Genomic DNA, 16,473 nt, shown 5'->3' on the forward strand with positions numbered 1-16,473 from the left:
CCCTATAGGGAAATTCGCTAATATCATCGTTGATTATTTTTTATATAATTGGAACTTTCCTGTGTCTACAAAAAACTTTTTAAGTGAAAACTGGTCATAGGTACAACACTATCTCCTCCTTCTGTTTATATTTTTATGTTATTATGTCACGATCATGGCAACCCATAAGTCCCATGTTATTTTTTTAAATTTAAATACATTTTCTGTGCTTATTTTGAGACTATTTCAATTTATAAAGGGATCCTGCACATCTTCAAGAAATATCTTTCTAACGTTATATGTAGATTTACCCTGCGATGCACACGAGCTGAGAAATGGGTTTTTAAGAAACATGCTTGCTAATTAATAAATATATTTTCAACACTTTTATTTCAATGTTAGCTCTTACTTCCGATTCAATTCCTTCCTTTTGAATTGCGATCTCTTAAAAGACAGCCCTGACGATTCCACAGAATTGTTTGCCCGATAAGCCAGATTTTCAAACCATCTACGATTCTCAAAACGAGAGCTAAAATTAATTAGCCCGAACAAGTTAAATCCTAGTACTTTATTAAACAGAATCGAACAGGGAAACATGATTGGGTAATTATAAACCTATATCATTATGTCTAAACGCAACAGTTTAAGTCAGTATCCAACAGTTAGCATCAAGGAGCAGCGTGAGCACAGAACAGGTGGATGACAGCTAAGCAGATGACCTTGCCAAGAATGTGCTCTACACTCTACGCCGATAATTTATACACTCGGAGAGTTCTGGTCGGCTCCACCCTTAGCAGATTGCATTTAACTAATTATATATTTCCCAAAAAGGAATTCAACAAAACTTGAGGATCTATAAATTTTAAGTAGCCGATAAATCCGGTGCGGGCGACTCCAAAGTTGTCTGGACAAAAACACAAAAACCGTAGGTCGGTGGGCGACTGGGCGGGTAGGACCTTGGGCGATCAGGTTCACCTGCTCTCAGGATGAAATTCTGTTAATCATTTTTGAAAACACTTTAAGTATAGTATTTCTTAATATTACAACCTTATGTGGAAATCATCATAACTCAATAGGCTCAAAGTGACCCTAATTGAGTTCTGAGTAAATCAACTAAGATTCTAAGTAGCTCTAAGTTGCTTTAAAAATATTTTAATTAACTCTGAGATGGTTTCAATAAATATGGGACAAAAGTAATTTGAATTTTTCATGTTAAGATAGTCGTCATAAGTGGTTAGTAATAATTAAGTAGTTTCTTCAGGATTTACTAGAGGCACATTTGGACAGTTTCTGATTACATTATGCAGGAATAAAACAAAAACCGATAAATACTTTGTTGGTAATCACTGTTAAGACATCGCAAAGCATAATTATAAACAATATTATTTGTAACCCAGAAGCTAGTCCAGTGGTTGGAGCGTGTGACTTTTGTCCCAGAGGCCAAATTCAATTCTCGGTTCGTCCTAATGCCTTTTATCTACCGGTACGTATTAATGTTCCTGTCCGGTGATTTTAAACTCAATTCGAAATGTTTTTCACATTCCATAAAATAAAATAAAAAAATGCTTTCTATGCCTAGAGATCTTTTTCTGTATTCAAGAACACCTACTTATTAAATTATACGGTAACTTACATTTTAAAATCTGAATTATGTTTCTTATGCTTTGATTAATAATATGTAAGTTTAGTAGGCTATACATATAAATTTTAAATGTTATGGTTGCGATTTGCTTAAAGCAAATAGCGATCAGGTAATTTTATAGTTGTTAAATATATACTAATGAATCAAAACAGCTCCAAAATTGGTGGCGAACGACCAGAAGGTGGGATATCTAAGTTTGATTTAAGTTTCCTTGATTGGTTCTTGGGTTTCAAGAACTTTTTGGAAAGTAGACAGAAAATGAGACTATTATTAACTACCGCACATCCATTCATCTATATTAGCAAGGATTGATTTGTCTTACCAACGCTTAAAGATTCCTTACACCTTTAATCTATGGTTTCAGTTGTGCTAAATGATGCAATTGTAACCATATCTATTAAACTAGTGTACCTGTTGCTCGAATTCGAGCAATTGCTAAGTATTACAGGCGTTATTGTAAAACGAATAACAGTCATAATTTCTTATGACTTTAAAAGATTCGACTCATAGATTTTGGAAATACTCAAGATGTACATAACAGATCGGTATAATCAACATTTCTTGTAAATATCAAACTGTATCATTTTTCAAAAGCTGATCTTGTTTTTTAGTGTTTTCTATGAATAGCCTTATTCATAGCCGCATTAGGCTGTCCATAATAACGATTATAAATAGAAAACAAATAAAATATTTCTATTTCTTCTCCTTGGTGGTGTTCTATGACTTTCCTATGTTTTCATAGTTTGCAAATCGGCTCTTTCAATGATAACTAAGAAATTCAGCACAGTGTTAATTCAGTTTTCTTTTTAGTATATCAAATTATCCAGGCTCTCTCGCTTTTTTCATTGTAATATTTAAGCTAACCCAAATTCAAACAGTAAATATTTCATTTCAACCAAGTCAGTACATTTTTGTGGCAAACTGTTAAATTAGCAAACTTATTGACTGTTTACAATTAACACATGTTCTTATTCTCACTTTTAATTTGTGTAACAGCAGAAATTTCATAACAATTTTGGTTTCCCATGTTATCTCATGGTTAAATACTAAACTTTAAAGGCCCTAGGGCCTCACTCTTTAATTATTTCCCTAAAAAGAAAGTTTCCTGCACAACTTCAGGTTACGCTCTTTTCAATGACACCAAAAACATGTCAATCGGTACAGTAGTTTCGGAGGAGTAATTGTCACAAAAATCCTTCTTGCGTATTAAATAAGAAATAGATTTGGGATATCGTGTGTACATTATAAAATTATCTTAATGTATGATTATTCAATGTAATTAGGCTTTCCATTAGTAACAATTAATTACATATTTATACTGTTTTGAATATCTGAATAAATAACATTAGTGTCCATTATGATCCTTATCGCGGTGTTAACACAATAATAACTCTGAATGTTGTAGTCATGAAAACAAATCTGCATTTTAAATGTTTTATAAAGGGAATCAATTAAGATGAGCCGATTCTATTATATAACGTAAACACCAAACAGTCTATTAAGGAAAATTGCATTTAAAAACACCAATGTTCTTCTGATCGAAGGAATTACAGACAACAAAAATCTGTTTAGTATTATTTACTATCGTAGATTTAAAGTGTCACTGTCAATTATGCCTCCCATGTAATGTTAGTATAATCGACGAATTCTTCGCCCTGTAAACAACTGTAATGTGGATATTGTAATGACAGCATTATTGATGTATGTGTGTTAGTTTTAAAAAAACAACCCTGCTTGGATAAATAATAACGTAAATAGTAAAATTCGAATAATTAAATAAATAAAAATAAATAACTATTGGTGGAGAGCAACATGATTACTTTGAGCAATATAAAAACAGCGAGTTCATTTTATAATATGTTACTTTATAATTGTAGTAAAACATAGTAATCGATGGACGAAAGATAAGTAGGCTTTACAAACAAAATATTGTATAGTTAGAAAAGAAAACTCCATTACTATGACTGTACTCCATGTATTTCTCAGCCAACATTAACTTATCTATATAAATAAAATTAGAGTTTTGTCTGTACTTTGCTCAGAAATATATACTTTTAGGTTATTTTTACGTTTTATACATTAAAGAAGCAGAAACGAGTCTTATCTCTATTTCTGTCTGTCTGTCTGTCTGTCTGTCTGTCTGTCTTTCCCTTTGTCTGTAACACTCAAGGTGGCATTTTACGCAATCTTCTCCGTGAAAACCAGAGTACCTCAAGATCCAAGTCCAGATTAATCAAGATCCAAGTCATTTTAATGTATTCACTGGATTGGCGAGAGTGTCTTTAGTGATTTAAATATAGCCACACTACTTTGTAAATAAAATTACGGACGTTCAAAAATGCAGTTTTGTGCGATTTTTGGCAAATTTTCGTTCAATTTTTATCACATAATCGTCTATGAAATAACGAACAGCTGTTCGGATCAAGATTATTTTTTCTAGCTGTCAATGATATGTTTACAAATGTTGTTTACAAATACCGCAACCATTTCGAATCACGTTTGAAAGCAAATCCCAACCAAGTGAGATTAAAAACGTTTTTCTTACATAACGGATTTAATTAATCGCAAGTGCAATAATATAGTCTAATAGTGTAACCGTAAATGAAATTAAATAACTAGACATCGTCCAAATCGGAACCAGAAATTCTTTGAGTATAAAATGTTTCTTGAGTTTTGACAACCAGAAAGAAGACTTTGAATCAGTGTTGTATAGGGCTGGACACTGAAATTATCGTCGCCAATAGCTTACAAAAAAGGTTCCCACTCATTGACGGCGCTTCAATGGCGGTTGTGTAAAGTGTAAAGTAAAAAATCACAACTGCAGTGGGTGATTGTAACAGAGGTTTAACAGAGGAAGTGCTAAACTCGCTTTTCCAATGTGTCACTTTCTGTTTCTACTCACCGTGTGATGCAATCGCTGGACCATACAGCCAATAGGCCCATAGCTCATATCTTGGGTACGTAAGCCTACATATTTATTCATAACAACCTTTTTGACGACGATCCTTGATACCGGTACTTTTCCATAGAATACATGGCCTACCCACTTAAGAAATATAATTACAAATGACCAAAACCCCAACATTGTGTGATTTTCGTCACATTTCGTTCTAATGTTAATAGATATACTAATCATTGTTTAGAGAATGCGTAATCTATTAAATAACAAAAAGTTGTTTGGGTAAGGTTGTTTTTTTTCAAACTGACACCGATAAGTTTACGCTATAACTTTTTACGAGAAAATCCAAAAGCAAGAGATCAATAACCTCGGGACTAGATATTAATGTATTTAATTGGTCGGATGTACTATAGTTCTTAGGTAGGTTCTTACGTAGGTACTGGTTCTTTTCCTTAGAACCGTTGGTAGCTGCTACAATAATTTTACGTAGGTACCAACACATCACTGTAGTTTACAAATTAGTTATCGTTGGTGTTGCACCTTATTTATTAGAGCCGTCCGTATTCAATTGAAGTGATGTCTTAACTTTTGCTTAAGTTTTGCTTTCTCTGTCTGGATTCCAAATCTTAGCTTACCCGGTATGCTAAGAAAATGATAACCTATTTGAGTAAAACATTTGTTGGGCAAACCATCATGAATTGTTTACGCCTTTATATTGTTTATGTATCAATAGTTCGTGGCCTTTTTTGGATTTTTGTGTGTATGTCTATTGGTAACGCATTAATGTCCTTATTTCTCAGTGTTTCACGGAATGGACAAGAGCACCTTTGATACTGAAAATGTCAACCGGAATAAAGTGTTAAATGGTGAGGTTGAGGTAGTACTTTAAATACGTTTAAGTTAACCGATGTGGAAAGTAACTTTCAATTATTGGCCTACTTTAGGGCTACGCTTCATGGATCTATAAAACATTTTTTAGTTTAATCATTGGACATATGGACCATAACGATCCGGGTGACATTTAATTGCGAAGCATTTATTTAGGCTTGAACTGTCAGATACTGTATTTGCGAAGGTTTATATATAATAGTTTTGCCAGCATATCTGCAAATATGCAAACTAACTGCTGTTCTTAATCTTAATATAAGAAGGTTTCAACTGACTACTATAAGATCCCCGTGCGTAGAACGGGCACACAGCTAGTCATTTCTAATCCCTCTGCAAATAGCCCCACCTGGATATTTATGGAATTCCTGTTGAAATCAGCTGGCAATCAGCTGTTTTAGTGAGTCACGTAACATGTCTGTGTCCAGCGGCGAACGGGTAGTTGATAATAAGGCAGTTAGGACCCGGGGAATACTAAATGTTTTATGACGCTAAACTAGAGCTCCACGTGATTGCAAATTTGGGTATAAAGTGTGATTAGTATTCATGAGCTGACACCTGGGCCGGAGGATAATCCAGCAAATTTATCAATTTGCCCTATCCTCAACAGATGGTAAAAAGCTGATACATTTATCCGATTCACGAGGTATGAGGAAACCCCCCAGTCTCTTTTGGTTTTGTATATGGTAATTACAAGATATAAGCTCAAAAAACTGTTTATCACAATCGATTATAGTAATTTTCTAGTATTAACATTTCCTCCAATCGGTCTTCCTCCAAGAATCTGTATTTCCAAAGCTGCACACTGATCTAACCCAGTAGAGTATTTATTTATACCCAAATATGAGTGAAGTATGATTGTAGAATGGTGTGAGATGATCTGTGTGGCTTTGTTACTGACTAAGGTTGGCTAGTCTTCTGTACAATATTAAAAACGTTTTAATAGAATTAGTTATCAACCAATAAACTACCAGTTTTAACCAAACATCTAATTTTGGTATGGACGACAGTTGCATCGAGTAATTATATCTAAGTGTGTTTCACCGTTTTAAAATCACTAAGCCATTACATCTATTTAGCTCAGAGACCTACCTTTTAGTTTAGCAAAAGTATAAGGATTTACATTTTCTACACGATAACTTGAGTATTTTTTGTCCGATTTAGATTAATTTGATGATTTTGATTATGTTTAAAGGTGTAAGGCGGCATAAACTTAAATGAGTTCGCGAACCAGCATGATCGGACCATGGGATCGGGGTTTTATGGACTAAAAATGGTTTTTCCCATTTCCGACCTTTAAAACACAAAATGTTTTCCAATTTATCTTTAGACCTTTAAAGAGTCTAAAAAACTATAATTTTTTATATCAAATTGTGAGTTTGCGAACCAGCATGATCGGACCATGGGATCGGGGTTTTATGGAGTAAAAATGGTTTTTCCCATTTCCGAACTTTAAAACACAAAATGTTTTCCAATTTATCTTTAGACCTTTAAAGAGTCTAAAAAACAAATAATTTTGTATATCAAATTGTTTCTGTACGGTTAGTGGTAACGGAGAAAAAAAATGTAAATTTAAAATTCCCATGTTATTCTTATAGAGAATAAGTTAAAATGTTGTAGTTTGCTTTTTGTTGGATGCACTTTAATCAAAATTAATTAATTTTTTTTGTACCAAGCTTTTTAATAAAAAAATACACTTTATTAGTTTCCTTGTATCAGCAAACCTAGGTACTAGTTAAGCCTAATGTTATATAAATAGATTTGATTGCAAATCAATTCGGACAAATGGAAATTCGCTTAGTTGGCAGGTTTGCTGCGGAAGGGGAATTTATCTTAAAGTTTATGATAAGTTTTAATTGGTTTAATTTCACTGCATGGGTACAACAACCAATTGTGTACACATTTTTTACATATATTTTTTTAGGCCAAAACTCTCTTTAATATAAAGAGAACAGTACATCTTTAGGACAGTTGTACCATTTATCTAACACAGCGTACAAAAAACGTCAAAATTCAATCATATAAAACGTCCTATAAATCGACCAGAATTTACAGTAAGCGCACTTCTACCAAACTATATTATTTTATATTTAAACTTAAATGTTTACTTACTTAGTGATAAATTATTGTAACAAATCGTTGCAGGGGGTTGCAGAATTTTACTCACGCATCATCATAATAGAGAATGACGTTTGTTAAACTATTTTGGAGTTTTTATTACGGGTATTCACACGAGCCTTTAGCACTTAACATCTATTATCCTCGAAACAATGAACCAATGAATGTTGTATCCATAACTAAAGCACACAATTATCGTGTGTGTGTTATATTGTTGACTGAATTGTGTAATCTTTATCTGCCTGACATTTTTCCTTGAACTCGTAAAAGAATTCCCAATCCCAAACTATTGCGAACCAATTAGTTACGCAGTAATTTGGGAAGTCTGAGCTATAAACAGTCTAAAAACACCATAATACGCGTCCGCATCAAATTCCAAACCTTCAAGACTAGACTACTCCCTCTCATAGCCGCTTCTGTAGGTGTAAGACAGGTCTTGCACTTGGAGTGTATGGCTCTAGGGGAGGCTGTCTACCAGTAATGGACAGAGGGTGGAAGGTCCTAGTAAAGCTGCAATGGTGACAATGGCTGTTTACTACTACGCAGTGTCCCTAGGCACTCAAATAGCAAACATTCTTCCAGCGACTCTATTCATAGGGTCTTTCACTAATGATGGATCACAAAACAGTTGTATAGAGTTTCTCTTCATCATAAACAATAAATGCGTTATTAGTTATTGGTAATATTTTTTTTCTATTAATAGTTGCTATTATTAAGATCCTTGAAACTTAGGAGTTTTACGCATACATAAAAGGAATGCCATCATAAGGATTTACGTAATGATGTAGAACTTGTAAAGATAAAGTTATCAGAAGAACTAGGGGAAACCGTTTTACTGATGAGGTTGTTTATTGTTGTTATATGACAAAGAAAGAAGCCCCCATTATGTAACCAAAAAACCAATTTTTTGCCAAACTCTATAATTAAATTTTACAACACGTATCTTCTAACACAGTTTCTAAAACCTTAAACATTTATTTAGTAAAACTACAATATATGTATATCTAATCGTATGCAATATTCCATTCAGGTTTTACTTGATTAATGCCTCAAACTTTCTACATGATTAACTGATTGTATATAACGACGTTGTAGTTTTACGGAAGATGCATGTATTACATTTCACTGAGCACAATAGGGTTATGAATTGTTTACAATTAGGCGAACGGCCTTCTGTTAACCGCATACTTGAGTTAGCCTGGCTTCAAGCTATGTCCGAAAAATAACTTGTTAATCTCGCCTTAAACCCGGGCTGGGATTATTTAACTAACACTTGTATTCTGCTTTGGCATCTATCATGTTGTTGTGAATGTCACAGACTGAGGGTATGTTTAATCTGTTGGAAAATCCGACATAAAGTGCTATCGGAGTAGAATCTTCTCCCAAATCTTACCTAAATAGCATACTTAGCTATTATTTAGATAACATCAGGGACAGATAACCGATCTTGAGGTTGAACTATTTGATCAACGTAAATAATTATAGGATTAGAATTGAATGCCAACAGACCAGCTATAGTGGTGTAGTAATTAAAGTGTTCTGAACAAACTGTCGTTTATTCGTATTATTATTCGTAAATTAAGTATATTTATTCTAACACATCTGTGTTCATGATTTAAGTGGCCTCACTTTTATCGGTGAAAATAAATATACTTAATTTACTAATAATAATACGAATAAACGACTGTTTGTTCAGAGCACTAGAATTATTACACTACTATAGGGCCTAGCTGTTCTGTAAATTAACTTTCTTAATAAATAATTTTACTGCAATGGAATTTCCCACTTTGCTTATGGATAAATTCCGTCCCAAAATTGAATAAATGTGTTTTAAAATTAACCAATCAACTTTATGCAACATCTTAAAGATGGTTTAATGTTTTAAAACAATCCAAGGCAAATAATTAGTAGCCTAACGTTACAATAATTTGAATAGATTTTTTGATGAATTGTAAAATGTTACTTATGTTTATGTTATTATGTATGTAAACATGTTTGTATGTCTCGCAGGCTCTAGCACAAAATAGTTCTACACACTCCTCTAAGCTAGACTTCCGACCTACAGTGTGATTCCTAAGATTCCGTTGGTGTTTGGTGGGATGTGAACCCCGGACCTTGAGGACCGCAGTCCCGCGCTCTCCCACTAGACCACTTCACTCCGCATAATGTTAATATCTAAATTAATAAATAGTCATTATAAAAAAAATACCTGTTTCATACAGACGTGAGATTAAGTAAAAAGCGGGATTTGGACTGCAAATTATACATCTATATTTTAAAAACTAAGAAAATTAACAGTACTGCAGCTGTACCAACAGCATTGCAGGGTTTACAGAAGATAAGAATGGCGTTTGGACTAAAAATGTAGAAGTCATTAATATTTAGCCTACCCAACGAATTATCTTAAATTCTTGAAGGGTAATACCGACTAAGGCTCTTTCGCTAGATTTATTAAAGAAACGAGAAACCATATATAGTTTTTTCTCCGTAAACATGTCTTTTATTTGATTACTAAACTATATTTAGTTAGAAATATATGCAACCATTTAAAATATGATTAAAACTTATTAATCACAACAATATTAATAAAAATTCTGAATTATTACAAACGCTCAAAACCTTTAATAGCGGTAGATGTGATATCAAATTGCAACATAATTATTTTCAGTTGTGAGCAGTTTACTAATAAGATTATGTTTATTTCGTCAGCAGATAAAAGTGTCAACAAAATGTCCAGAAATGAAATTCGGCCTGATCTATCGTAAAAGAAATAGGTTGACACTTACGACTATTAGGCCTACATGGATCGGTGTACTAGCTTTCCATGCTTGGTAAATCGCATGTGCTACACCGGCACGGCTGTATAATATGGACATTCAGTTCAAGAAAATTAATGTAGTTATATTAAAACATTTCAATGTAAATAAAACTAGGTTGGTTTTAATGAATGAATCTATTGTTGTATTCTGCGAGAGTAGACATAGACAACGCTATCTCGCACCTCAAAGACGTAATTAGCAGTTATCGGATATAGAACTCATTCACCGGCCATTCACCTAAGAGACAGTTATGAAGTCATGGTTTAGAAAGCAGTTCAACATTTATTTGAATATTTTTTGAAGAATTTTGCTAACATTACTTTAGTTTTATTTCGCTAACCTCGAGCGACAGTCCTATTTCTGGAAACAATCTATACTATATGTAATAAGGTTTTAATGATTCAGGGGAAGTAGACAAGAACTACCCATGGTAAATTTATAACCCCAGCCCAAGATAGCTAAGTTATAATCAAGAAGGAAATGCTATGATAATGATTACGATAAACGATATCTTACAATAATATTCTAAAGTTTTAGATTTGTAGAATCTATAATATTAAAACGAAACGGTGTTTTTTTATTTCACGATTCTGAATCAACCACTCGACGGATTTTCATGATTTTTGTGTTGAAAGAAAGATAATTTTGAAAACTAGGGAATGTCGAAGCCATTATTTTGGTTTAGGGTCCCAGTTTTTTAGAAATTAAGTTTTAATTTTTAAAAAGTCTAGCAGCCGACGCTAAGATTCGAAACTAGCTTTTGGCATAAAATAATTTGCTTAACATAACAGCTGTAAACATTCAGCTTTTGTGTCACAAATTCAGCATTTGGATACAAATGTAAAGACATACTTAGGGTTGACTTATTTATACTATGTGTAATGCTAATCATTGATACGTTCAATTCTTCTGTAAGATGATGACAGATTAATTAAATATACATAGTAAAATACTAGGATGTTCAAATTATTTTTTAAAAAAATCTTTGTAATCTTCGATTTGTTTTAGAGCAATATAATTTGTTTTAACTAACAGCTGGTTAAATATAAACTATGGAACTATTAGGTTATTCTATTTACTCTTATTTTGTCATTGATTATAGGAAGTAAGTAAGATTAGTAGAGATAATTAGACCACAGTTTAAAATAGTTTAGACCAAAATTAATTAAACCACAGTACAAATCGAGGCTCTGTACACGAGTCTTATTAAAAAAGGATAGATGCAAATTATTTTACTGCTCCGCTTTTCAAGGAAAGATTGGAAAAATAACAATGTTTACATGTTTTAATTCTTCATGGTAGCTTTTTGTTTACAATTAATGTTTGTCTGCTTTAACTTTGTTTGGATTAGGCCCGGAAATATTGATGTCATAAAAAGAAGATCAAGAATAATCAGGAATCACAATTTTAAATTACCACCACAACCTCAGCCGGGTTTTATACAAAGATAAACAGATGGATGACATAGATTGAACACAACGTCAACATTGAACTAGGATACTGCAATTAGACAAACCATCCTTTTATGAAATCGTGTTCAGTCGTGGTTACCTTTGGGGGTGCCTATATCAGCGCCCCCATACGTGAAAATATCACTTTTATTTCAACTATGAATATATTGTAGTTTAAATTAACTAATATGGGAAATTATACGATGTACATTTATTCAATAAGGGTGGGTAATTATCAAGGATAGAACTGATATACGGTATGGATAATAAACATTGACAATTACGTCATTAGCTTTACTAGCGTGTTTACTTTATATATTCCTGCTACATGTGACCAATTATTTTTTTCAAATGAATGTTATTTGAACCAAACAGCTGTTTCAAAACAAACTGTTATTGTTTTTACTTTTCTTTGTTTACACTTATTCATTTAGCAATTAATGCAGTGACATTGATATAAAGGATAGGTGTGACGATTACTTTTGATGTTAGGACACCAAAGTTAAGTGTACTGTGAATTGTATTGGATATTATCGTTTTATTTTGGCAGTTTCATTCAGACCTACTGGAAATTGTGTATAGTAGTTGTATTGTGGTGATAATAATTATGGAGAGGCAGGTACCTATGCTATTTTTTTGTCGAGACGCAATCTATCCCTTTTTTTGGGTAAAAGATGAAGAAGGAGCAGGTAAGTAAGTAAGTATGGAAGGTGGTATCGTTGACTAGGTCTATACACTTCTCAATTGACTATTACTCTCTCCACTGTAGGCTACTTAAAATCAGTGTGCGTCTGTGAGAAACGGCTGCAAATCTCACTTCAACGCTTTTCACATCGTAAAAACTGCAGAATTGCTGTTTTATTGTAAAATTATCGGATTTAAAATGCATATCGTATAGGCCTATGATGGAATAAAAAAATATTTGGTCACACAACATTTGTTTACAAGATGATTTTTCACATTAAAACTGCAAGAAACTTTGACTTTATGTGTAAACTAGCTGATCTGAATTGTACACGGTTTTAACTGACTACTGAATTCCCGTACGTAGGACGGGCTAACACCTCGTATAAGTTAAATGTAAGTGTTTTTAGGGAACAAGTATTTTATGTAGAGAAAGTTGTGTTCAGTATACAGCTCAGGGTCCCCACGTTAACCAACAACAAAATAGTTCGGATATTTTTTTGGATTATAACCTTTAGCTTCAAGGACCAAAACCCTGAACTTAAACTAAACAATCTGTGTCCTAAATTACTTTAAGTGCTTAACAACAACGTTACACTTTACTATTTATGTTATGATGATGATTACCTAATGTAACACTTTAAAAACACTGTCCTTCCTTGAAGAATACCGGCCTATACATAACATCCAGCCATCGTATCATCTGTTTGTTTACAAAGCTCTATTTTAAGACCGTACGATTATAAATAAAGCGAGCCAGGTGGTGTGGAAAGTCCAGTAATCGCCAAAGGCTAAACTATCTGACCTAAGCCATCTCCAAGCTCAGTATGTTTGTTGTCTAGACTTAGAGTTATATAAACACATTGTAAAATGTGTTACGAATTCTTTCTTGCTGTTAAACACTATGTTATGCTTATCGATGAAGTAAATATTATTTAACACTGTACAGGAATATTAAACTGCAGTGAAATACACATAAAAATCGACATAAATTCTACGTCTTAAGGAAATCGTAAGCTATGGCATAATTATTTTCAGAATGAAATATGACATGAAACTAAAAAATATCCCGGCACAGCAAACCTCCAGACTGAGCAAGTTTTCATTTCCTGATTAGAATTTTACTAAAATATTTCCTTAAACTTGTCAGCTTTTTTTTACCTATTTAAATAACACTAGCAGACCGTCGTGGCTTTGCCTTGGCCATTTTTTATTTCAAAAGATCAATATTTTGTCCCTGTGAAATTAATAGGAAAACTACGGATATTATATGAAAATAAAATGTATTTGTATTAAAACCATTTACAGGCTATATATGATCACCAAAGTTGGTTAAACGTATGTATGTGGCTACTGAATGTAATCACAACCAAAGCCACTTTTACCAACATATTTCTTAAATCACAATAGGTCAGATAATATTTATTAGGGCTTTTAAGGTTTGGACTATTCACTCTGGAAGAACATACGTGATGTTTTTGACCAGAATACTATTTTTGCTTTTTCTCCTTTCACTTAGAATTACCGCCTAAACCTAATTTGCTAACAGTAAATTAAATCCTTGGATAACTTTATTGACAAGTATTAGATATCTTTAAGTATCATTAACAATTAACAAAATCTTAATTTACGTGAGTATGTTTCTCTGATGCATTTAAAACATTTCTTGAATACTACTTTTACATGGCTCTGTCAAATAGTACTGGCAAACCTGGCACGATGTTTTCTTATGGTTCTTTAACCCTAAAAGGTCCTAAAGAGTTGTAGGTGTACATAATTTATGATGTTTTATACATACATAATAGCTATATTTTGAACTGCATGACTAATATTGCAAACACATAAAAGTCAATACAGTATAACAGTTCCGGGACTATACCAATGAATTTTAATAATTACTAGTGTACATGTTGCTCGAATTCGAGCAATTTCAAAGTATTACAGGAGTCATTTAAAAACGAATAACAGTCATATTTATAATGATTAAAAGAGTCAACTCAAAGATTACCGGTATGTAACTCACACCATGTTTACCTTTGTTATTGATAAACCATTCCGACCAGTTTTATTCTTCTCAAAATGCCTTGCTGTACAGGCAACACAGGTCATTGATAGAGGGTCAATTATTGAGAACGAAAAGTCGTTTTGGGGTATAGCGTTAGGGCGCATTATTTTGTAACCTATGCGCCACTGTTCTGTAGCTGCGGTCGTTATCACGATTACGCCTCCTGTCTATGTTTCGTTGTCGTCACGTCGGAGGCACTTAAAAGAAAAAGCAACAAATAAACAAATTATAGCTACACAAAACAACGATAAATACACAAATTTAAGATACGACCATACTAACACGATCCGTCTTGGGGGTTATGTTTACACAAACTCGTAGTAAATAAATGTACTCAATGCGTTTCATTGAATTGAATATTTGTCAATATAGGTATTATTTTAGGCAAGGTTTCTGTGTTTGGATGTTATTAGAAACGGTAAGAGTACAATCAAATACTGCAGATGAACTTTCTGTTGGAGAAATATAAGCCGAATTATAAATGTCACAATGCGAGTTTGATCATTTTGTAACTATATTATATGGGTAAAATACATAGATTTTTTAGACTGCTGCTCAGTGCACTTTAAGAATATATATTTTAGAGATAAATTAAATGGGTTTTGTTGCATAGTAGTGCTAGTAAACATGCACAACCCTTTTCGTTTGTCTAATGACATTCAAAGGCTCTCTAAAAGTTTAGGTTCTTATTTGTTTACATATCTATATTATTTTTTCACTAAGCTGAATGAATACATGGAAGTAACCTCTCTTAAAAGTCTGCAGTATATTGCAGTTTTCCAGCTTAATAAATTTCTAAATCATGCACATATGTCTACATAAATATTGTAAAACGTGTTGTCCAGTTGCTGTAAACCACTATTAATTTAACAAAATATGGACACGGCTCAAATGGGCACCGTGCCCTTCTGCACTTATATTATTTTGTATTGTATTACACCATTGAAGATCTTTCCAATGATTGAAAGCCTGTATGACAATAATCTCACGAACCTATGATCATCTGTCTTGAATGATATAGGCAAAAGTGGTAAAAAATGCAGACACAACCCGTTCAATAGATATAAGATAATTCAATAAGGAATAATCTCAAAAGTTACTGTTATAATAAGATTTTCCAACAGAAGAAAATCAATTTTAAAATCAGAAAATAACATTGCAAATACTTCTTTTGGACTATTTAGTAACTCCCAATAGATGTGTGTTGTTTAAAATACAATTATAAAATTAACAGCTGTTTCATTAAAAAGTATTATCCACATGGCCAAAATGTAAACAAATCTGTGGAGGGATCTTAAAAGGCTTCTGGGGCAGAGCCCTAAGCGAATTTACTTCGTTTTTCTTTTGATAACTCATCTACAGACCAAGACCTTTCTTTGGACACCTCTACCAAATTTCTACGCCCAGCCGTTCTCTCAAATTAGTGGAGACAAAGTTTCCAATTAAATATTTAGATTCCCCCATGTTAATCTTATGGGAGAAAATCCAACTTTGATGGAAGATCCTGCCCAAACTAATAAAGATATCAAAAAACTAAAAACACTTTGCAAAACTACAAATCAGGCTAATTTTTTTGACACTTTAATCATCAAAATCGGTCCAAAAATGAGGGAGGAGTTCTGTTCACAAAAATCGGCTTAGCGTATTATATATATAGATGATGTTTTCATTAAGCTGAATGAACACATATAATACTGTACTGAATTTTCTTAAATCTTCAGTAAACAAAAATATTCCAACGGAAATTATTTAATTTACAAATTTTGCATAAATTTCTCCACTAAAAAAAAAAACATAAAAAACATTTGTAATTCACTTTAAAAGATTACTTTCAAACATTAGCGTAAACTACTTACTCATTTGTTCAACAAAAAAATCTCCATAAAAACTTTTTTCTCCATGGGAACTTGTAGAACACTGGGGCAGAGCAA

Source organism: Macrosteles quadrilineatus, unplaced genomic scaffold, assembly GCF_028750875.1.
Source record: "Macrosteles quadrilineatus isolate MER2022 unplaced genomic scaffold, UCM_ALF_1.0 Scaffold_1__1_contigs__length_201487025, whole genome shotgun sequence".
Lineage (NCBI taxonomy): Eukaryota > Metazoa > Arthropoda > Insecta > Hemiptera > Cicadellidae > Macrosteles > Macrosteles quadrilineatus.